The sequence below is a fragment of the Mustela erminea genome, chromosome 10, assembly GCF_009829155.1.
Source record: "Mustela erminea isolate mMusErm1 chromosome 10, mMusErm1.Pri, whole genome shotgun sequence".
In the NCBI taxonomy this organism is placed as follows: domain Eukaryota; kingdom Metazoa; phylum Chordata; class Mammalia; order Carnivora; family Mustelidae; genus Mustela; species Mustela erminea.
Window position 1 is genome coordinate 13,088,920 of NC_045623.1, and position 23,846 is coordinate 13,112,765.

General features: G+C 41.6%; 1 protein-coding gene across 4 annotated transcripts in view; it reads left to right on the top strand.

Annotated features, from left to right (window-relative positions):
* The first annotated feature begins 1,282 nt into the window (after window positions 1-1,282).
* Window positions 1,283-23,846, top strand: part of SLC16A1 (solute carrier family 16 member 1) — a 56,383-nt gene continuing 33,819 nt past the window's right edge. Inside the window, exons 1-3 of one of the 4 annotated variants that reach the window (XM_032301452.1) lie at window positions 1,283-3,784; window positions 9,589-9,712; window positions 9,926-10,102. The gene's annotated coding sequence lies outside the window, so the exon portion shown is untranslated. Of the gene's footprint in view, window positions 3,785-9,588; window positions 9,713-9,925; window positions 10,103-23,846 lie in introns of those variants that run through there. The other 3 variants (XM_032301453.1, XM_032301455.1, XM_032301454.1) reach the window with 3 other exon arrangements.

Sequence of the window (23,846 nt, forward strand, 5' to 3'; positions counted from 1 at the left end):
TGACAGGAAGGCGCACCAAACTCCAACACGTAATTTAAACTTCCTTCCGACATACAATAGAAAATCTACCCTTGAGACATTAGGCCTTTCTAATCTACCTTAAAATATACCCTGTCTCTCACTTCCCCCCAGCTTTCTCTTCTCAGGTGGAAATTAAGGAGAAATTTAACTTGCTTTGCTAACCTGAGGAAAAGTTTTCTACATGGAGAATGTATAAATTAGATCACAACATGTTTATATGGCTCTCTGATTCTGTTGAGATTATTTCTGAATTCTGCAACTTTTGCATTCTTAAGAGTGGACAATACATGGACTTTGGAATACCTGAATTTTAAAATACAAAGACCACATACATGTTTGCCTGAGGTCTTTAATACTTCAAAGGATCCACTAAGGGCTCCTCCCATGGATTGGTAACTTAGGAATATGTTTAAAAAAAGAGAGATCTAGGTCTTCCAGAGGGGAAAGAGCAAGACATGGAGTTTAATTCTCAAACCAATGCTTTTCCCAAAATAATCACATACCCCCATAGAGGAAATAGGAAATGAAACATTACATTCAATTTGGATTTGGAGATGGCCTTCCTAAGCAATTTATTCAAGTACAAACAATAATTATGTAGAAAGAACCTGGTTATAAATAAAATTATGAAACCTTATTAATTCACATTTATCAGTGGGGATCCTAAATTGCATTACGAAGAGTCTGAATTATACAACAGAATTATTAAAACTGCTCCTTTGTTAGTCTATTTGCCTCTCTTTCATCCCCAGGTTGTCAGGTACATGGTTTACTACGTAGAAGGATGAAGTGTTTCTAGGAAGAAGAAATAGCATATACAAACACTGAATGGTCAGGGTTAGGACTTTGAAACAACCCTGCATTTTCCACCTCTTATTATCCTCCTCATCACTATCTTCCCTATGACCTGAGGATTCTGAACAAAATAAAATGAAAACAGCCTCGCTTTAGCATAGGCTAAGTTAAGCAGACCTAGGTTTAAATCTCACCTCTAAAGTACTTATAAGCTAAAAATATTTCAGCGACATACCTATAAGTTTTAGAAGATGGGATTTCCCTAGGTTCTTGGTAGAAAAACCTTGGTTTAGGAGCATGGTTTGCAATGAATGAAGAGTTCTTGGATTCTCGGAATTCATCTCTATCTCATTCCACTGGATTCTGTAAGTGGGCTTGGTTGCCAACATAGCCTGAATCATGTACTCCCATGTTATGGTTGAAGCACATCTCAGCTGTTTCATGCATAATGTGTTCTCATACCTGGGTTGGTCAAAGGAATGACCAACAGCGGTTATACAAAATGGAGTTAGAAGGCTTCCAGATTAACTTCACTTTTCACTGGAAACAGGAGCAAAAAATTGTTTTCTAGCCTGTTTGGGTCTGATGGAACATGAGACAAAGGACAGGGTTTGTATGCAGCTTCTACTTGGATGGCTACCCCAATGAGTGTTACCTGTTTGTAATCTATGTCTTTGTGCCGCTTGTTAACTTCCTTTGGCATTTAACTTTTCCAGATTCTGGTTCCCACTGATGTGGCTATGGTAAGTATACATAAGACAAAATAATGAGGTGTGTATGCATGGTGGGGATGAGGGAGTGGTAAAAACAATGACTGTCTCAAAATTGTGTATTCTGAGCTTGGTGAGATTTACTCCACTTCTGGCCCTAAAGTACTGAGTAGACTAGCAGTCCTGGAGGCTGATAGGATAGTACAAAGGGTATTCCCCTATTATAAGATTTTCCAGTTTCTTTCTTGCTACAAGATTGGTGGTGGTAAACAGGGAAGGTGTATTTGTATACCTAGAAGACTTAAAGAGGGCTCTGCCAAAGCAGGATAGTTAGAGTCTCAGACTAAGACCATGAGTTTGAAGACACTAGAAAGAAAAGAACCTGTCTATAAGCAGTTGCTTGGAATCTGAAGCTGAAGGCTGTCCATTGCAGAGGATGTAGCTGTTTCAGTCACTGTGGCCAGGGTGACCAAAATGGGCCTGAAATAAAAAAATTGTAAATTGTGGAAGAAGTAGTCAGGAAGTCTACCGGGTCTCTAAACTGTAAATCCTGATCTGCCAAAGGTGACATTAAAAGAAGAATGTCTTTAAACAAACAAACAAAAAAAGAATCTTCACAGAGGGAGGAGACTGCCAAATGTTACTACGACTCCTGTTGTGACATTAAACTCTTCCTTGGGGAAATAACATAAATTATCACTGACACTATGAGGAAGACTAGGGGGTGGGTAGCACTTCACTTAAAAAAAAAAACCAACAACAAAAAACCACCAAAAAACTTTATTTATTTATTTTAGAGAGTAGATGGCCGAGGGGGGTGGGGCAAAGGGAGAGAATCTTCAGACTTCCCGTCAGTGCAGATGCCAAGGTGGGCTGGATCTCACAACCCTGAAATCACGACCTGAGCTAAAACCCAGAGTCAAATGCTTAACCAACTGAGCCACCCAGGTATCCTCCCCTTTTACCTGCTTCTTAAACAGCTTCACAGAATCCAAGCTGGAACAAACCAGCTGCTGCAATATGTATTTGGCACCCCGCCCTAACTGCGTGTCCATTCCTCATTTTCTAACCCCCACACAATTTTCTGTCCTTGTTTTTCCACTTTATGCTGATTAGAAACAAAGTATTAGGAGTTTAAAGAATTCTGCTTTCTTTTGTATTACTGAATAACGTATGATGTAGAAATGTCAAGCAAACATGTCCTGTAGTTAGTGCTATAAAGGGTTCATGAAGCGCATTTGAAACATCTGAAATACTGAGGTCTAGAAGGGTACGGACTCACTTTTACTATACTGCTCTACTCCTTTTATCTTATACTGGGCTGCTTACCTTTTCCTAGTCCTTGAAGATTCTCTGGTTCAAATCTGTGATTCAGATTAAACTTGACTAAAATTCAGGGAAAAGCAGAATGCTGCACCAAAAACAGACTTACAAAACAGAGTATTTACCTTCCCTTTTGGGTCTCCAGGAAAGCCTCTTGGCCTGGCTCCTACTAGGCAGCTCTGTGGCAAAGGCCATTTCCTTCATATCAGTAAGGAGGGCCCTCAACATTTTTTAACTCCTCTAAGTTCAAACCCTGAAAAGCTAAACCCACAAGTGCCACTTTCTACCTATTCTATGTTCCAAGTTTTTTGGTGTGAGGACCTTCTTCCTCTATGAATGACTGATAATGAGAATCTCTTATTTAAGGAAAACTCTCCACCCTACCCAACAGAGTATAACCTTATTCTATGGCCATAAAAATAATCCTATCAGAGTACAAGAGGCATAACATCTAAATTCATGGTTTATAGGAAAGGTAAGCTGGAGGGAGGGAGGAGGCTTCACTCTTTTAACACACAGCTCAGAAGGGGGATTGGTAGCCCCTGGTCTCACTTGGGTACAGGTGTCACCGATATTGTACGGCATGAGGCACTGTGGCAGATTACAGCTCTCAGAGGTCACCACAGACTGAGTTCATGCTTTATTTAAGGCCTATCTTGTTCACCAGTGCAGTAGCATCAAGGTCCAGTTAGAACACCCAGGTCTGGCTACCCAGGCAGGTGGATACATAAAGCCAGTCATTATGATCTAAGAGGCCTCCTTCACTGCATGCACCACTCTTCTGAGTCACATCAGGCCTGAGGTACAGCTGTTCAGGAGTTCCAACTGCCAGCTGCTGCTGTGGAGTAGGGGCCATAAGGTCCAAGTTCTGACAACGAAAGATCTCACAGCATGGAATATGGGCGCCAGGACACCCAGAACTTCCTGGAATACAGGTGATCTTAACATTAAGCTTTAAAAAACATGTCCCAATATTTCCATCCCCAACTTAGTGCCTAGAAGTGCCTTATGAACACAAGAAGTGAGCACAACTCTCCCAAATTCAGATAAGCAGGGAGTAGTTCTTCCCTACAGTGCATTTTCTGGTTTCGAAGGCAGATTTTGTGGCCAACAGCTTTTGTCAGGATTGTTTAGCCCTACAAGGGATATAAAGAAACTAGAACAGGATTTTCTCAAGTCAAGATGGCCTTCAAACTCTAGGGATTAACTCCTATGGTATTAATAGTTATAAATGACAATTTCTGCTCATGTATTTTTGGTGAGAACGAAATGAAGAATACTTCCTGATGATTCCAGAAAATATTGATTATGTGACCTTAAGTTACTTAACCTTTGTATCTGTATCTGTCTGTAAAATGGGATTACAACAGTACTTAGTTTATAGCATTTTTACGTGGAGAACACGAGTTAATATGCGTAAAGTGCTTAGATCAATGCCTGGCATATAGTAAGCACTTCGTAAGTCCTAGCTATCATCAATTTATCATTATTATTATTTCCAATGCCCCCCCCATCTGCCTAGAATACCAAAGATGGGCAAGTAAGGAGGAAGGAAGGAGGGAGAAAAAGTAAAAGGAAGGAGCTTAGGGTTAGCCAGGGTCAAGGAGGTAGGTCTGGAAAATATGTAGGACCATGCCTAGAAGGAATGCTTGCCAGTAAAGATCCTAAATAATGATATAGGTTACATAGGGCAGAGGCCAAAACTGTCTCTGTGCTGGCAGAAATAAGCAGGACATAAGCTTTTTCAGACCAGGAATGGAGTGATGATATGGGAACTGTACTGCCATATACAAATAGAGCCTTAGGCAATTTGCTTGAAACAAACTGAATTAGAGGATAAACAGGTCAAAAGGAATACTCTTGGTACTTTTTACTCACATGGATTGTTTTGCAACCTTTAAAGTCTTTAAGTCTCTTAAGACTTTAAAGTCTTTAAGTATTAGCATGAGTTTATCATAATTTTTTAGGTGTTCCCCCAAATTTGCAGGCTTTTTAATCTCAACTTCAGACAATTATTAAAAAAAATATAAATGTCCTTTACTATCAAAGCCATTGCAAATATTAAAAAATGTAGTAAACAATTAGTACACATAATTAGTACATGTGTAATTACAATTAGTACACGTGTAATTACAATTAGCATATGTGTACTAGTAAACGTAGGACAGTATGATTCCTGGAAAAACACATATTTTTTCACAAAAAAATTCTCGAAGACTTAAATAAGTAGAAAAGCAAATCTCTGGCCACCAAAACTACCACACATACAAAAAGTCAGCAGATGGATATAATCATTTTTGACCAATTTGGCATATTAAGTAAATTACTATTGGGAGTATTTTTGTTTTCTACTAAATTGCTGAGGCTCTCTTCATATGCAGCAGTTTGCTTTGACTGTTTTAACCAAATCATCTCTTGCCAGCAAAGAGCCAAAGAAGCTAACTGATTAGGATGCCAAACTGCAGGCTGTTGAGATACGTGAAGGGTCAAAACAGGGCAAGAAGGGCCAAGGGAAGATGGGGAAAGCTCAGGACAAGGCCTGAAATACATCTCACCAACACTGAGTTAGTCTTCCTTCAAAGGGTATCAAATTCATCTTAGATCTAGACTTGGCCCTTAGGATGCAGCAGGACTACACTGATAAAGGACATAAAATATGAGATATTCTGAATGAAAGAGTTCATTATTATTATTTTTAAAGATTATATTTTTTTAAAGATTATTTCTTTGAGAAAGAGAGCGCACAATTGCACGAGTGAGAGAGGGAGAGAGAATCTCAAACAGATGCCGTGCTGAGCATAGAGGCTAATGCAGGGCTTGATTTCATGACCCGAGCCAAAATCAAGAGTCAGACATTTAACTGACTGCACCGCCCAGGCACCCGGGATTTTATTTTTAAGTAATCTCTATGTCCTACATGGGGCCCAAACTCACAACCCGGAGATCCAGAGTCACATGCCCCATGGACTGACTGAGCCAGCCGGGTGGCCCAAGAGTTCCCTACTTTAATTTTAGCATTGACATTATCTTCTTTATGCTAGGTATCTGCTTAGCAAACTCTTTTTTTCATACATGGTACAAAAGCAAATTTCATTTTCCATATTCCCCTTTGAGATATTACAAATTATAAATGGGGAAGTATTCTTAATCAATTAAGTATTACTGTGTTTTTAAAAAACCTCTTCTTGCTTTGTTTGGTGTTAGTGAAATGAGGATAACAGCATCTTCCACCATAGAAATGGTGGAATAATTAAGAGAATGTAAGTGAAATATTTGAATTCCAGAGCAAATACACTCTAATTTTATTGTTTTTCTTTTCTAGATAAAGCAACTGGGTAACTCACTCAGCTTAAATAATAACTAATCGTTACAAATTTTCAAACTTTTTGCATTTGTATTTCTCATCCCATTACTAATTTCTGAGGTTAAAACTCTTACTTTAGAATCTTTAGAAGTTTTGCTCACTTTACAAGCTTGCCAAGAGCAGATTACCCATGGATCATTCAGTCTATCAGCCTTTAAAACAGGAAAGTGAATTTGGGGAATTTCATGCTAAAGCCGAAAGCCACTAAAGAGCATCATGCCTTCTCTGGTTTTGAGATAATGATTTTGAAAGACTCCGTGGTGAAACGCTTTTATCTTAAAAAACCGCACTTAGGGAGCGCCTGGGTGGCTCAGTTCGCTGAGTGACCAACTCTTGATTTCGCCTCAGGTCATGATCTCAGGGTCCTGGGATCCAGCCTGTGCCCTCATTGCAGAATTGCTTGTCCCTCTTCCTCTGCTCCTCCCACTCCTTTAATCTTGCCGGTGCTCTTTCTTAAATAAATAAATAAAATCTTAAGGGCAAAAAAGGGACAGCCTTTCAAAAAAAAAAAACCCAAAAGACAAACAAATAACAACACACTTGGTACAGTAGAAAACCTAGGGCCTGGAGAGCTGGTTCTTCTGATCATACCATTTATTAGACAAGTGGCCTCAGAATAATTAGCTCCTCTGGGCCTTAATTTCCATTCTGTTAAACTTCCTCTCAGCTCTAAATTTCGGATCCTGTGCTTACTAGTTTATTTCTTCAGTGTTTCATGAATTAATCAGGAAAAAATCTGGAGAAAACCAAGACTTCTACCTGTATCATTTCATCAGTTTTGCCAGCTCACCCATCCTATTTCTTTTTTTTTTTTTTTTAAAGATTTTATTTATTTGACAGACAGAGATCACAAGTAGGCAGACAACTAGGCAGAGAGAGAGAGAGGAGGAAGCAGGCTCCCCGCAGAGCAGAGAGCCCGATGTGGGACTCGATCCCAGGACCCTGAGATCATGACCTGAGCCGAAGGCAGCGGCTTAACCCACTGAGCCACCCAGGTGCCCTCTTTTTTTTTTTTTTTTAAGATTTTATTTATTTTTATTTATTTATTTGACAGACAGAGATCACAAGTAGGCAGAGAGGCAGGCAGAGAGAGAAAAGAGGAGGAAGCAGGCTCCCTGCTGAGCAGAGAGCCCATCTGGGGGCAGGGGGGTCGACCCCAGGACCCTGGGATCATGACCTGAACCGAAGGCAGAGGCTTTAACCCACTGAGCCATCCAGGCACCCCACCCATCCTATTTCTACTTTTAGGCTGAGAACCTTTCTCTTGCTTTTGATCTTTCCCTCTTATGCACTTTATGAACAAATTATATTATTAATCACAAACACCTGTAGAGTGCTTTCCAAGATTTACCAACCCCTTCTGCAAATACTCTTACTTGATTATTATCTTAACAGCTCAGGCTGGTAGCTATTATATTCAGTTTACCTGGCCTGCCCAGAAGAGTTCAATGAATGAATTGTCCAAAGTGACACAGATAGTAAGTTAAGGAAACAAACCTTCCGATTCCAAAGTCTATACTCTTTCCACAACGCTACCGTTCCTAGTAGGAGCAGATCCAGATTTTGTGGAGCCTGAAGTTTATACAATTTTGGTGGGCATTTTCAAGAAAAGGAATACAAAATTACAATAAAGCACTAACATAATCCTGGGAACACACTGTAAGGGTTCCTCTTAGGGCCCTGGAAGGGGGTCTATTCAAGTGAAGTGCTTTTAGGATTAATCTTAAGGATTGAGTTTCATGGTTTTCCATGACTATACAATTATTTAATGCTCACTATATGCCAGACACTTAAGTAAAATACTATTTTTGTTATCATAAAAACCCTATGAGGTAGGTATTATCCTTGTTTTACAGAGCACAGAATGAGACTTGGAGAGCAAAATAATTTGCCTAAGGATAAAGAGCTTGTAAGTGCAAAGTATCAAAACTGGAACTGAGACATGGGTTGATATTATAAATCTATGGTACTTTGTTCCTATAAAGGCCTTTTTTCCAGGTTTCCTGGGAATCAACTTATTCTACCACTTCCTACTACATTTTACAGTTCTGGGCCTCATAGGCCCAAGTCTGAACTAGTGCCATTTTGCCTCCCCAAACCCGTTCTCCTATCATCTACCATGAATGCTGTTACCACCCTAACAATCCTAAAGCCCTGCTGGAATCCTCTGCATTTATTAAAGGTGAAAAGCAGTTACTACTCCTATGCACTGCCTGGCGACAGATTCTGGACAGCCTTCTGAGGTGTTGAACTATTATGGAAAACGTTCTTTTGTGTGAACCAGGCACAGTGGGTGAAGGGAAAGCACACTTACATCTCAGAGCCTGATGCCTCAATCCCCACTCCTCAATCACAGTTCTTCATTTGCAACACAAAACCTTAAGGCCAACCTCACAGGGCAGTGAGAATTAAGGGCAGAGGGGGCAGGGTTGGGGCCAACAGTAAGTGGTCCTCAAATGTTGGTTGATTTCTTCTGCCTCACTCAATCCCTCCAAAGAACTTGTAAACTCCTTGAAGGCAGGAGCCTTCATACATTTTTGGTATTTCCCAAAAGCCAACATAAGAGACACCTCATGATTATTCAACCTGATCACCTAAACTGATAGACTCCAGTGTCTGGTCTTGCTCAAGAACCTACAATGGCTGTGAGAACAAAATCAGGCTCTGGAGTCTGACTTTGGATGTTGCTCACTTTCTCTGTGACCTCTGCAAAGTTACTTAACCTCTCTGAACCTCCAGCCCCTTATTTGTGAAATGTTAAGAATAGTTACCTACCTCATAAGGCTATGATGGTAATTCAGGTGAACTGCTAAGTACATAATCAGTTCCTCAAAACTGCTGGCTGTATTTATATCCTGTCCCCAACATTCTGTGTCCACAAAAACTTGGCCTCTGCATTCTCATTTCTCCGTGTTTCCAACATACGCCCCTCCCCGGGGACCCGTCTCACCACACTCTGACCTGCTCTGCTTTCCCGACTTCGGCGTTTAACGCCCAGCCTTCATCAAATGCCGCAGGGGACGCTCTGTATTAAGAAAGTTGCATCCGTTCTCTCCCCAAAACCACCAAAAGTGCCCAGGAGGTCGGTTCTACTACGGTTGCCTTTTTAGAGAACAGGAAACAGGCCCTGAGGGTTTGAGTGACTTCCCTGAGTTCCCCGAACTCTGCTGAGGCCGCAGCCCGCGCTCTCTCCGCCCGCCCCTTCGGCCTCTTCCCGGGCCCGAGGTGGCCACGCGTCCATTCACACTCTGCCCAGTCCCTCCACTTCCAGTCGCTTTCCCGCTCCTCCCCGCGCCGGTCGCCCCCCACACCTGAGTCAGGCCCCCGGGGGTACGCCCCATCCGTCCTTGGCGGCTTTTCCCTTTTCTCTGCCAGAGACTGAGGGGGAGGCCGACACCGAAGTCCCGCACGCGTGTAGGTCACCGCGAACTCCTTGGACTGAAGACCCGAGGGCCAAGGTCCGCAGAGGAGAGCAGCAGCCCTATCGGACGCCGCAGAGGTGGGGGCGCGAGGCGCGGGTCCTGCCGGGCCGCCGGTCACGTGGCGGGGAGGGGGCGCCGGCGCGCGCCAGAGGAAGGGCTGGCGCGCGCGCTAGAGAGCGTGTGGAGGCGCGAGTCGCTGTTCGGGCGTATGTATGCGGGGGGAGGGGGCGGCGGCCGGGAGGGCCGACTCCGCCCCCTGTGCGCATGCTCGGGCCCCGGCGGATTATAAGGCAGCCCCGCGGGCCCGGCCCGACAAAGTGCTGGCGAGCTGCGACGTGACCTGCCGGCCGCGTGGGTGCCCGAGCGAGCGAACGAGGTAGCTGGCGAAGGACGCGACCTGAACCCTGGGCCCTGCGGGACTCCAGCCGTGTCACGTACACGCTTGGCGGCGCGAACCGCGCATAACGGTTAGTTGGGTAACGGCCCGCGGCGGCGCTGGGCGCGGACCCCGCGGTGCCTCTGCCGCCCTGGCGGGTGGGAGGGGGCCTCGGGACTGGGTCGCAGACCTGGGTCTCGGGGGAGGGAGGCGGCCCGGCGGGGGCACCGTGGCCGCGGGCAGCCGCGTAGCACCGGAACGCGGCGTTGGGGAAGGAGACCTTGAGGCGATGGGTACAGCGCCTTCCCTCGCCCGGAGGGGCTGCGGCCCCGTAGTCAGGTGCGGGCCACCGGCCTGGCCGGGGAGTTGGGTTTGGATGCCGGTGACCTTGGGGAAGTAGCTTTTCCCCTAGCGTTCAGGAGTCTCCTCAAGAGATGCTTTTGATTTGGAAAAGGGACGACGTGGGGCTGGCTCACGTGGTGCCTCCCCGCTCTCCTGGCCGCGTTCTGCTCGGAGGGAAGGGACGCGGGGCGGGAGTTATTTTGGACTCGTGGCATGCCCGCCCCAACCTCGGCCAGCCAATCCTTGCCCCACCTGGTGACTTGCGAGGGTGGTTTGGGGAGCCGCAGTCCCCGCAGCCAAGACGTGACTGCAGGGTTCGCGTGGACTTTGCGGAGGGAATAGTGCAGCTGGCCGACGCGGGGACTGGTGCTGACGGGGACTCTTTGTCATTCAACCTGTGGCTGCAGAATCTCGACTGGAGCGCCCTCGCGCTCCTGGTCTTGAAGGCGGCCCTGTTGGGAGGGATCTGAAGGATAGCGTTACACTTGGTCAGATGCACGCGTTTTGTTCCAAGTACATCCTTTTCTTCCACGTGCATTTTAGCATTTCATTTCTTTGTCACGACTTACTTGGTGTGACGAGCACTGGCCGAAACCACTTTGTAATTATTTTCAACCAAGAAACAAACGGATTTCTGCTTGAGCCGGTTTGCACCATTTGCTTACGAGCTAGACGCCTACTGATAACAGTAGAATGTTTACAGAGCTACTCTTTACCATAGCTAGTTTTGAAATGTTTTTTATTATTTCCTAAAAGTTATTCCGGTTTCGAAATAAAATGCGCACATATCAGTGCCTGATAAAACAAATGTGGGCTTAGTAACTAGTGGAATGTCGTGATAGGGTGAACTCAGTATTGTGTGCAAGTTTGGAAGAGTATGACTAGGAATTAGGCATTAATAAACAATGTCAGTGTCGTTTACCAGAACTGTGAGTGAATTAGAGACTGCGTATCTTCAGCTTTTTAGTATGGCGTTAAGTAGAGCCCATATGAGTCCAAGTCTTATGCTGTGGAGTACAACTTTGCCTTAAAATTGCCATAGGAAATATCAGGAATTCAAGATATCTAGGCTTTAATACAGGTAATGGGTAAGTTTTATTTCAGAATTTAACATACTTGAGTAATTTAGGGTTTAGATAAATGCTGTTTTTTAATCGTATTGCAGTTTCTCTTATTAAATATGTAAGTCAATGGTCTGGAGAGATTTTGTGAGATTTTTATAGCTGAATAGATTTAAAGGTTTGGTTGTAAGCTTAACATAATAGGCTATAACATCCCTAAACAGATTTTTTAAAAAGGATAAAAAGGTCATAGGATGAAACCATTTGATAGTGTTTGAATAGTTTTACATGTCTTTTTGTCTTCTAAATATTAATGCATATAAATAACATTAATCCTGGAAAAGATCTTAATGACTCGCTAGTCAGATTCCCTTATTTTACAGATTAGGAAATTGAAATTGGAGAAGTTAAGTGACTTAACATCTTAGATGAAAACTTGTTGTTTGTGTGGGAATTAATGTCTTTTGACTCCTGTTAATCAGATCAGCACTCTTGAGCTTTCTGTAAAATTGTTAACATGGATGTAAATTATTTTATACTAAAAATAGATATTGGAGTAGCTTTTGCCCAATTTATGTCCTTCATTCCCATTGTGTTTTCAGTCCACTTTATAATGCATCCCTATGTCGGATTTAGGTCCTTGTAAATGCCTATATGGTCAGTCTGTTTTTGAGCAGATGAAGATGGAACTTGGATGTGAGAAAAACACACTAGAGAGTTGTGGGTATTTATGTATTCAGCAATTTGTTATTAGCTGCTAGGCACTAAGAGACTTAGGTTTCAGCAATAAACAGGTTCTGGCCCTGTTCCTCTTGGAGTTTGTAGTTTAACTGAAGACCAGATAGACTGGTAACAGTGGTTACTACAACTACTCTTTATAAAGAAATACTGAGTGTTATGATAGAGAAAGTACAGATTCCTGGGGAACGAAATGGTGTATTCTATACTTATGCAAAGACACCCAACCTAGTATAGAAGCAATCTGGGTAGGCTTCTGTGAGGAAATGCTACTTAACTTTTTAGACTTGATGGTTAGGAGCTAACTAAGCCAGGAAGTGATGGTGGAAAAAGCATTCCAGCAATGAATGCTGAAGCTCCAGAGTACAGGGTACGTTGGAAAAACTGCATGAATTTACCAAAGCTAAAGCATAAGAGGGAGAAGGGAAATTTGGGAGAGATGGAAGTTGGAGAGAGAGATAATATCAGATAATGGAAAGCCTTATAAGTCATTTTAAAGAATTAAGGAAGGTACTATCTTAAAAATTTAAGGAAGCACTCTTGCCTTGTAGCTAATCAAAAGCAGTTTAAGGGTTTGAAGTGGAGTTGAGGATCGTATTTTGCTTTTTAGGAACTTCATTCTGTATACAATGTGGGAAACAGGCTGAGGGAGGCTTTTGGGAGTGTGTGAGACCACAGTGATGGACAGTAGTGGGAGGACATGAGAGGGGGGAACACACAGATGTGGGAAACTAGGGCAGCCAGAGTTAAAAGTATCTCCAAGCTTTCTAGCTTGACCAAATACGATTTTGTTGGGTTTACTGGATAGGATTTGTTTCCATTTAACCAGTGGGGGCAATTAAGACATTGTATGATTAACCCAGGGCTGCTCAGGTTGTCAGTCTTGGAAATAAAACAAATCCATTCCTGTCCTCTTTGTAGTTCTGTTGGTGTTATTGATAGTGATTTTTTTTTCTTATTTATTCCCCTCTAAACAAACTTCTATCAAAAAATTTCAAACGCAGTTGAGAGCCAGTGTTTTATCTATCCCTTTTCTACTCCCCTACACCTGCTGGGTTATTCAGAAGCAAATCATATGTGTATAATTAATTTGTCTATGAATATTTAAGTATATCTCTAAAAGATAGGATTCCAGGAAATCATAACCACATACTGTTGTCTCATATGTAAAAATGAACATAACCAAATAACCAGGCAGTATTCAAATTTTCCTCAGTTGGCTTTTTTTGTTTTTTGTTTCTGTGTTTGTGTTTTTTTAAGTAAGCTCTACACCCAACACAGGGCTTGAGCTCAAGACCCCAAGATCAAGAGTCACTTGCTCTATTGACTGAGCCAGCCAGGCATTGTACCCCTAGGGTTTTTTGTTTGTTTGTTTGTTTTTTAATTTTTTAAGATCTAAATGTTTATTTGAGAGAGAGAAAGAAACCATGTAGAGAGGGGGCAGAGAGAGAAGTCAGGCAGACTTCATGCTGAGTGTGGACAATGGAGCCTGACTCGGACTCCGTCTTACTACCCTGATATGGTGACCTGAGCCAAAACCAAGAAAGAGTTGGGTGTTCAGGCAACTGTGCCACCCAGGCACCACTCCACTCCAGGTTGCTTTTAAGTAATTGGTTTGTTTGATTTGGAATCCAAACACAGTCACACATTACATTTGGTTGCTATATCTTTTAATCTGCAGTTTCCCCCTTTGTCATTTCTTTTCATTAATTTGCTGAAGGAACCGGCTTATTTTTCCTGGTTTCCCTTATTTTGGATTTTGTTGAATATGTCCCTCTGGAATAGTTTTAACATGTTTTAGTTCAGCATATCCCTGGCTTCCCTGTATTTCGTATAAATTAGTAGCTAGTTTGAAGACTTCAGGCATGCTTAGATCAGTTCAGGTTTGATTTCTGAGAGTAGGAACAGTGTGGAGGAGAGAACAGATAAAATTCACAGGTGATGATGTATATTTCCATCAGGAGGGCTTTGGTTATCACTGACTCTGCTAAATTAATGGTGTGGCTCCATTTCTTCACTAGTGGCTTGCAAATGGCCTTTCTCTCATATTCCTCTTTTTTTTTTTAGGTTTTTATTTATTTTGGGATGCCTAGGTGGCTCAGTCGGTTAAACATCCTTTGACTCAGGTTGTGATCCCAGGGTCATGGGATTAAGTTCCACATGTGGCTCCCTGCTCAGTGGAGAGAGCCTGTTTCTCATTCTGCCTGCTGCTCCTCCTGCTTGTTTTCTCTCTCTCAGATAAATAAAATCTTTTTATTTATTTATTTTTTTAAAGATTTTATTTATTTGACACAGAGAGAGGGAACACAAGCAGGGGGAGAAGGAGAGGCAGGCTTCCCGCAGAGCAGGGAGCCCGATACGGGGCTGATCCCAGGACTCTGGTATCAGGATCAGAGCCGAAGGCAGGGAAGGCAGGCGCTTAACTGACTGAGCCAACCAAGCACCCCTCTCTAACATTCCTTCCTAATTGATTAACTGGAATACCTCTGTAGAAAATAGGGTTTTTTCCCCCAGTTTTATTTTGAGATATAATTGACATTACTGTGTAAGTTTAAGATACATAGCATGATGGCTTGACTAACATATATTATGAAATGATTGCCACAAATAAGTTTAGTTATCCATCAGCTCATCAGATAAAAAGAGCAAAAAAAATTTTTTCCTTTCAAAGAGAACTCAGAATTTACTCTCTTAACCTTCCTATATATAATATAATAGTGTTAACTATAGTCATCATGTTTTACCTTAACATATCTAGTACTTATGACTGGGAGTTTGTTACCTTTTAACTACCTTCCTCTAAGTGGTTTTTGAATAGTAAGGGCAAGTTAAAGTTTGTGTGTGTTTTGTTTTTGTTTTTGTTTTTTTGACAGAGAGAGAGAGAGACAGAGAGAAGGGAACACAAGCAGGGGGAGGGGAAGGGGGAGAAGGAGGCTCCCTGCCTAGCAGGGAACCCAGGGAACCCAGTGGGGGACTCCATCCCAGGACCCTGGGATCATGACCTGAGCCGAAGGCAGATGGTTAATGACTGAGCCACCCAGGTGCCCCAAAGTTTGTGTGATTTAATAGAATATCATATGTATTGAGGCCTGTATGTATGTATTTTTAAAGATTTTATTTACTTATTTGACAGAGCACACAAGTTGAGTGAGTGACAGGCAGAGGGAGGGGGGAAGCAGGCTTCCCGCGGAGCGGAGCCATGAGCCTGACGTGGGGATGTGGTACTCCATCCCAGGGATCCTGACCTGAGCCTAAGGCAGATGCTTAACCCCGCTGAGCCACCCAAGTGCCCCTGGAGAAATGTATTTAAATGTATCAAGATATAGCCTCTTTAAAAGTTGGTATTTTGTTAAAATGTTTTTAGCACTCGATATGAGCATTTCAAATGGTTTTTAGTATTTGGAATATTTAGAATTTCTATTCTTACATTGATAGGGTCTCTTTTGGTCTTCTCTGCTCTTTCAGTTTATTTGTTCCCATAGCTTTTGTGGAATTTCTGGTAGAATCACTACCAAATCTAAATCTCAAGCTGTAACTGGAATATAGAATTAAAATTCCTTAAATATAGAGATTGATTACTCTTATCTGTGATCTGCTTTTGTAGTTATCTCTTGGGCATTTCATACTTAAAATGTTACCTGAGGTTCATTATTTCTGCCTGTTCTCAACTTCCCTTCATCCCCCAAACCTAGTCTTTTCTTCTGAGTACATTATTTCAGGTAGTTAGGCTTAAAACCTCTGAGTCATCTTAACACTTCCCTAGTGGGCCCCCTGCTCTCCCAAATGCAACTATGTGCCAGAGTTTCTCTTCTTATCTCTTGTGTCCATTCTCTCCCTCCACCAACCCCGCTTTTCATTTTATCATTACTCCCTAGTTTTGGCTGCTGCTATGATTTTTGCTGTGGCCTTGTACCTCTGATCATTGCCGTCCCCCTTCTCCAGTCTGTTCTATGGTGTTCTACCAGTTCCTTTTTTAAGATTTAATTTAATTTTATTTTTGTGTGTGTGTGTTCCAAAATTCATTGTTTATGCACCACACCCAGTACTCTATGCAGTACATGCTCTCCTTAATACCCACCACCAGCCTCACCCATGCCCACCCTTCTCCCCTCCAAAACCCTTAATTTGTTTCTCAGAGTCCACAGTCTCTCATGGTTTGTCTCCCCCTCCAGTTTCCCCCAGCTCACTTCTCTCTTTTTTTAATATTTTTAAAGATTTTATTTATTTATTTGACAGACAGAGATCACAAGTAGGCAGAAAGGCAGGCAGAGATAGAGGAAGGGAAGCAGGCTCCCTCCTGAGCAGAGAGCCTGATATGGGGCTTGATCCCAGGGCCCTGAGATCATGACCTGAGCTGAAGGCAGAGGCTTTAACCCACTGAGCCACCCAGGCGCCCCAAGTATTCATCCTTTTTGATGGAGGCATAATACTCCATAGTATATATGGACCACATCTTTATCCATTCGTCTGTTGAAGGGCATCTTGGTTTTGTCCACGGTTTGGCAACTATGGCCATTGCTGCTATGAACATTGGGGTACAGATAGCCCTTCACTACATCTGTATCTTTGGGGTAAATACCCAGTATTGCAATTGCAGGGTCATAGGGTAGCTCTATTTTTAGTTTCTTAAGGAATCTCCACACTGTTTTCCGAAGTGGCTGCACCAACTTGCATTCCCACCAACAGTGTAAGAGGGTTCCCCTTTCTCCACATCCTCTCCAACACTCGTTTTTTACTGTCTTGTTAATTTCGGCCATTCTAAGTGGTGTAAGGTGGTATCTCAGTGTGGTTTTGATTTGAATCTCCCTGATGGCTAATGATGATGAACATTTTTTCATGTATCTGTTAGCCATTTGTATGTCTTTCTTGAAGAAGTGTCTGCTCATGTCTTCTGCCCATTTTTTGATGTGATTATCTGTTTTTTGAGGGTTGAGTTTGAGGAGTTCTTTATATATTCTGGATATCAGACCATTTGTCTGTAGTGTCATTTGCATATGTCTTCTCCCATTCTCTGGGTTGCCTCTTTGTTTTGTTGGCTGTTTCCTTTGCTGTGCAGAAACTTTTGATCTTGATGAAGTCCCAAAAGTTCATTTTCGCTTTTGTTTCCTTTGCCTTTGGAGACGTGACTTGAAAAAAGTTGCTGTGGCCGATGTTGAAGAGGTTACTGCCTATGATCTCTAGGATTTTGATAGATTCCTGCCTCATGTTGAGGTCTTTTATCCATTTTGAGTGTATCTTTGTGTATGGTGTAAGAGAATGGTCGAGTTTCATTCTTCCATACATAGCTGTCCAATTTTCCCAGCACCATTTATTAAAGAGTGTGTCTTTTTTCCACTGTATATTTTTTCCTGCTTTTTTGAAGATTATTCGACCATAACTGATGTCCTACCAGTTCTGATCATGTCATTTCTATAATCAAAATTTTCTCATGGTTTTCTAATGCCTACCAAATTTAATACTTGTCTGGATGAAGTTTTCAGTATATGACTGCCAGGTTACCCTTCTGAGTTGTATGTTATTCTTCCTTTAACTTGCACTGACAAACTGAAATTTTTCTCCATGCTTTTTTCCCTGTAATTTTTTTTTTTCTCTTTGCCGGGTCATAGGATCCATTTTATAATGATCTATATGCCAAGTTTAGTATAGTTGAGATGTTTGAGCCCTTGTGTTTCCTATAAGGAAGTAATGAAACAGCAATGATGATTTTTTTTTTTTTTAAGATTTTACTTATTTATTTGCCTGGGGGTGTGGGGGGGCCGGGAGCAGGCTCCCTGTTGAGCAGAGAGCCCGATGCTTTGTGGGGCTTGCGGGGCTTGAGGGGCTCCATCCCAGGACCCTGAGATCATGACCTGAGTCGAAGGCAGAGGCTTTAACCCCCTGAGCCACCCAGGGGCCCCCCAGCAATGCTGATCTTAAGGAAATGATGCTTTCTCTTCTGGGGTCACAGTGCACACAGTGACAGCAGGAGTTCACATCTACCAAAAGGGAGACTGGCTCAGCTGTTGAGGAGTATAACTGACGACTTAGGCAGAAGAAGCAGGGTCCAGCTCTGTTGGTTTTCCGTACTACTACTACTATGGTACTAATCACAGCTGATAGTATTGTTAAATCTAATCTGATGTGATTACAGTGACTTAGCCTTCATATAAAGGAGAAGTTTCTCAAAATGTACAAGCATTGTAAGCTACATACTTGATCATTTGTTGAAAAATATTTCTCCCCTTTGATTTTGCTCTTACTGTGTAAATCACCAAAATTATTGAGTGAATGAAAGCTTGAAAATACTGCTCTAGTGTGTTAAACTGTGTTGGATAGCAACAGGGCTTTTTTTTTTTTTTTAAGTTTTTATTTTAAATCTAATACATTTAACAGTGTTATGAGTTTCAGATATACAATATAGTGATTGAACAGTTCTGTACATTACTCAGTGTTCATCATGATAACTGTACTTCTAACAGGGCTTTTCAGAGTTGCCTTATATAGTTTTGAGACTCAGAGGTTTTACTTTATTAACTCTCTCTTCTCTTCCCCTATCAGCGGTTTTTAATCTGGATCTGCAGATTGGTCTTCCATGGTCAATGGAATGCAGGGGGTCTCTGAACTTGCTGAAGAAAAAAAGTTATATCTTCTCATTATCTTCTACATAAAATCTAGTTATTCCGACTATGAATGTAGGCAACAAGCAATGAGTAGTTTTGCAGCACCTGTGACTTTGTCATCATTTTCATGATACAGTGGTTGCAGCCAACTTGAAATTGTTTAAACTCATCATTACTTTAAAGTTACTGTGATTATTAGACCAACTACTAGATCTTATCTAACTTGTTATTTTTAAAAGCACATGTCAATTAAAAATATATTTTGACAATTGTATGTTTGTAAATGATGTTTTAAAAACATCATTCTGACAAGAATAATGACAGGTTTTACCGAATTGTCAAAGGAATCTGTGGCACCAAAGAGGCTAAAAACCTCTGCTCCTAACTCCTCCTAACTCTTTTATATGTCTTTTCTGATATAGGAATGGTTGGTCAGAAGCTGTGATGGAATATAGCATATAAATCATGATATCACAGGTTTATGTAAATTGTTTGGCCATTGACTGTTGTGTACTAAATCATAAATTTTGACCACACAAATGATAGGGAACAAAATGTTTGTGTATTTTAAGGGCTAGTAAGATGATTTCTATAAATTTTGGCAGAATAGTTTTCCTTTGTATTCAGGAAGTATATGTTTATATAACTTAAAATTATGGTTTCCAAAATTCTTTGTTTTTTTTTTTATTTTTAAAAACTTTCAAAAGTAAGCTCTAGACTTGAACTCAAAAGTTCAAGATCGAGAGTTGTACACTCCCCTGACTGAGCTAACCATGTGCCCCCCAAATTCTCTTAAATGCCATAAGTTAAATGAAATAGATGGTGTCTTTATTTTTTTTATTTTTTATTTTTTTTAAAGATTTTATTTATTTTTGACAGAGAGAGATCACCAGCAGGCAGAGAGGCAGGCAGAGAGAGAGGAGGAAGCAGGCTCCCTGCTGAGCAGAGAGCCCAATGCGGGGCTCAATCCCAGGACCCTGAGATCATGACCTGAGCCGAAGGCAGTGGCTTAACCCACTGAGCCACCCAGGTGCCCCAGATGGTGTCTTTATTGACTTGGAGGACTTTCTTACAACTCTTTTGGATACAATCAGCAAAATACTTCACATTGCTTCCAATGTTATCTTTATCAGTTCACTCTATTAGATGCAGGCTTTTATTTTGCTCAGCTGAACGAATCCTTAATGGGGTTAGTGGAATTCAGGTTTGAAGTACCTGCTCTGGAGATTAGAAATACATATCCTTGGGGTGCCTGACTGGCTCATTGAGAAGAGTATGTGAGTCATGGGTGAATTTGAGCCCCATGTTGGGTGTAGAGATTACTTAAATAAAAATGAAAGAAAGACAAATCTTCTCTTTTTCTTTCTTTCTTTTTTCTTTCTTTCTCTTTTTTTTTTTTAAAGATTTTATTTATTTATTTTGAGAGAGAGGGAGTGTGTGAGAGAGCGCAAGCTGAATGGAGGGGAGGGACAGAGGGAGAGGGAGGAGCAGGCTCCCTGCAGGGCGCCTGATGTGGGACTTGATCTCAGCATCTGGTATCATAACCTGAGCTGAAGGCAGACAATCAGCTGAGCCACTAAGGTGCCCAAGACACGTCCTTTCTATTGTGACTGTGTAGTGATGTTTGTATTTGCTGCCATCTAGAATACTACTTGAGAAGTTAGTAGAGGGAAAACAGATGGTTTAACGATAACTATAGTTCCCAGGAAAATAAAAACACTCCTTTGAAAATTGAATATTTCTAATAAAGGAACTGATAATTATTTTAAAAGACAATATAGTCTTGTCAGCAATTAAGGCAGCTATTTAAGTTTTTTGTTTTTTTTTTTTTAAGATTTTATTTATTTATTTGAGAGAGAGAGAGCGTGCATGAGGGGGAAGGTTGGAGGGAGAAGCAGACTTCCTGCTGAGCAGGGAGTGCAGTGTGGGACTCCAGGATCATGACCTGAATGGAAAGGCAGTTGCCCAACCAGCTGAGCCACCTAGGCGCCCTGGTTGTTTTTGTTTTTTAAAGATTTTATATATTTGTCTGAGAGAAAGACAGGCAGGGGAGTGGCAGGCAGAGGGAGAGCAAGGAGCCCAATGTGGGACTCAATTCCAGGACTGGGATCGCAGCCTGAGCTGAAGGCAGATGCTTAACCGACTGAGCCAGCCAGGCATCCCATATTTAAGTTTAACCTAGTATATTTTGAGGTAATAATGCGGACTTATTTTTGCTACATCTTTAGCAGCTATGAATATCTTCTAAAAGTTTTCCATGTTTGCAATAGCCAAACTATGGAAAGAGCCCAGATGTCCATGGACAGATGAGTGGTTAAAGAAAATATGATATGTATACACAAAGGGAATATTAATTATTCAGCCATCAAAATAAAAGATATCTTGCAGTGACATGGATGGAACTAGAGGGTGTTATGCTAAGGGAAATAAGTCAGTCTGAGAAAAACAAATACCATATAATTTCATTCATGTGGAATTTAAGAAAACAGAAGAGCATAGAGGAAGGGAGGGAAAAATAACACAAGAGAGGGAATATAAGCAAGGGGAGTGTGAGAGGGAGAAGCAGGGAGCCCTATGCAGGCCTTGATCCCTGGACCCTGGGATCATGATCTGAGTTGAAGGGAGATTAAGAACTGAGCCACACACCCAGGCACCCAGAAGACTCTTAACCATAGGAAAGAAACTGAGGGTTGTTGGAGGGGAAGGTGGGATGGGGTAACAAGGTGATGGGCATTAAGGAGGGCATGTGATGTAATGAGCACTGGGTGTTATATAAAACTAATGAATTACTGAACTCTACCTATGAAATTGATAATATCCTATATGTTAATTAATTGACTTTAAATAAAATTAAATTTTAAAACTTCCCAGATAGGGACACCTGGGTGGCTCAGTTGGTTAAGCGGCTGCCTTTGGCTTGGGTCATGATCCCAGTGTCGTGGGATCGAGTCCTACATCAGGCTCCTTGCCGGGCGGGAAGCCTGCTTCTCCCTCTGCCTCTGCTGCCTCTCTGCCTGCCTGTGCTGCCTGCCTGCCTGTGCTCACTCTCTCTCTCTGGGAATAAATAAATAAAATCTTAAAACAAAAAACAAAAAAACTTCTCAGATATACATTGAAGAATGGTGGGTAATGATTTGACTCTAGACAATACTCAACTTTAATACTCTACTGTGGTTTGTCTGTTACTGATAAAACAAGAAAACAAAACAACTTAGTTTTTTGAGATAGGGTCAAAGGTAGCATAATAATGAAGTTCAGATTCATTGAAGGGATGTTTATTAAAGAATTACCATGTGTGGGGCGCCTGGGTGGCTCAGTGGGTTAAGGCCTCTGCCTTCGGCTCAGGTCGTGATCCCAGGAGCCCCAAGTCGGGCTCTCTGCTTGGCAGGGAGCCTGCTTCCTCCTCTCTCTCTGCCTGTCTGCCTCCTTGTGATCTCTGTCTGTCAAATAAATAAAATCTTTAAAAAAAAAAAAAGAAAGAAAAAAAAAAAGAATTACCATGTGTGGGGCACATGGGTGGCTCAGTGGGTTAAGCCTCTGCCTTGGCTCAGGTCATGATCTCAGGGTCCTGGGATCAAGTCCCAGCATGAGGCTCTCTGCTCAGCAGGGAGGTTGCTTCCCCCTCTCTCTCTGCCTGCCTGTCTGCCTAGTTGTGATTTCTCTCTGTGTCAAATAAATAAATAAAATCTTAAAAACAACAACAACAAAAGAATTACCATGTGTACAAGAAGTTACTAGAAAGGGATGAAGGAAAATATGGTTTGAGAACATTTAAAACGAGAATAAAGCTTGGAAATGAAATGTTAGCATATTACTACGTTGTCTCTGGTCCTCAAAACTTAAGCTATGTTTATGTGAAAGTAAGTATAATGTTAATTATTTGTCAGTGAACTCAGCCTTTTGCAAGAAAAAGAAAAGATTTCTTTATCTTTTAATGAATTGTAATCCACTTATGCTCCCCATTTGGGTTCAGAATCCTGGAAATGAAGTAAGATTCTAGTAGAAATACCACCTACTATATTCAAATACACATGTATATTCAAAGTAATAAATGACACAACCCTAACAGTACATATGTTTGTAATTTTAATCTAACCAGTACAGGGGTGCCTGGGTGGGCTCGGTGGGTTAAGCCTCTGCCTTGGGCTCAGGTCATGATCTCAGGGTCCTGGGATAGAGCCAGGCATCCCATTAGGCTCTCTGCTCACCAGGGAGCCTGCTCCTGCTCCCCTCTGCTTGCCTCTGGGCCTACTCGTGATCTCTGCCTGTCAAATAAAATAAATAAATAAATAAATTTTAAAAAAAATCTAACCAGTACGTTTTTTTAGATTCTTGAACAAGACAGGTCTTATATTAATAAATTGAAATGACCCATTTAGATCTTGATTTGATGAACATATTTTTGGGTTGCTGAAGAAAACCAGAACATACACAGGTATTCCAGAATATAACTTGAAATTGTGCCAAGCAGAACCTGCCATTGAAGGATAAAGTTTCCCAACTTCCCATGCTCTACTACTACTCAAATTCTTTATTTTATAAAATGTGAAATGGGTTTATATTTGGAAACTCTTGTCCAAGCAATAAATAAATTAGCATGTGAAAGGGAACAGGACTTGGCCTAAACATGGACATTAGCCAGTTTTTCAGTCTGTGAGAAACAGGCAAAAATGAAGCATTACAGAAGGCATGATCTGCTGGTGTAGTAATAACTTTGCAAGTGAGGCTGATTAAATTAAATTTTAGATGCCAGAAGTTGTCTTCAGTAATTTTTTTTCGTTATTTAAAAACAAACAAGGGGATCCTGGGTGGCTCAGTCAGTCAAATGTCCAACTCCTGATTTTGGCTTAGGTCATGATCTCAGAGTCCTGAGATCAAGCCTTTAAGATTTCTCTCTCCCTCTCTCCCCTACTCTCATGCCCATACTCTTCTTTAAAAAAATAAAATAAAAAATAAAAACAAAAAAGCTTTTCTGCCTCTTTGACTATATAGGGCACTAACTAGGTCCAGAAAGCATAACATCGTATTCCTGGAAGGTTTTGCCTGGTTGCATGTTTTTCTCTGCTTCTCAAAAACTGGGGAGATCAAATTCCTT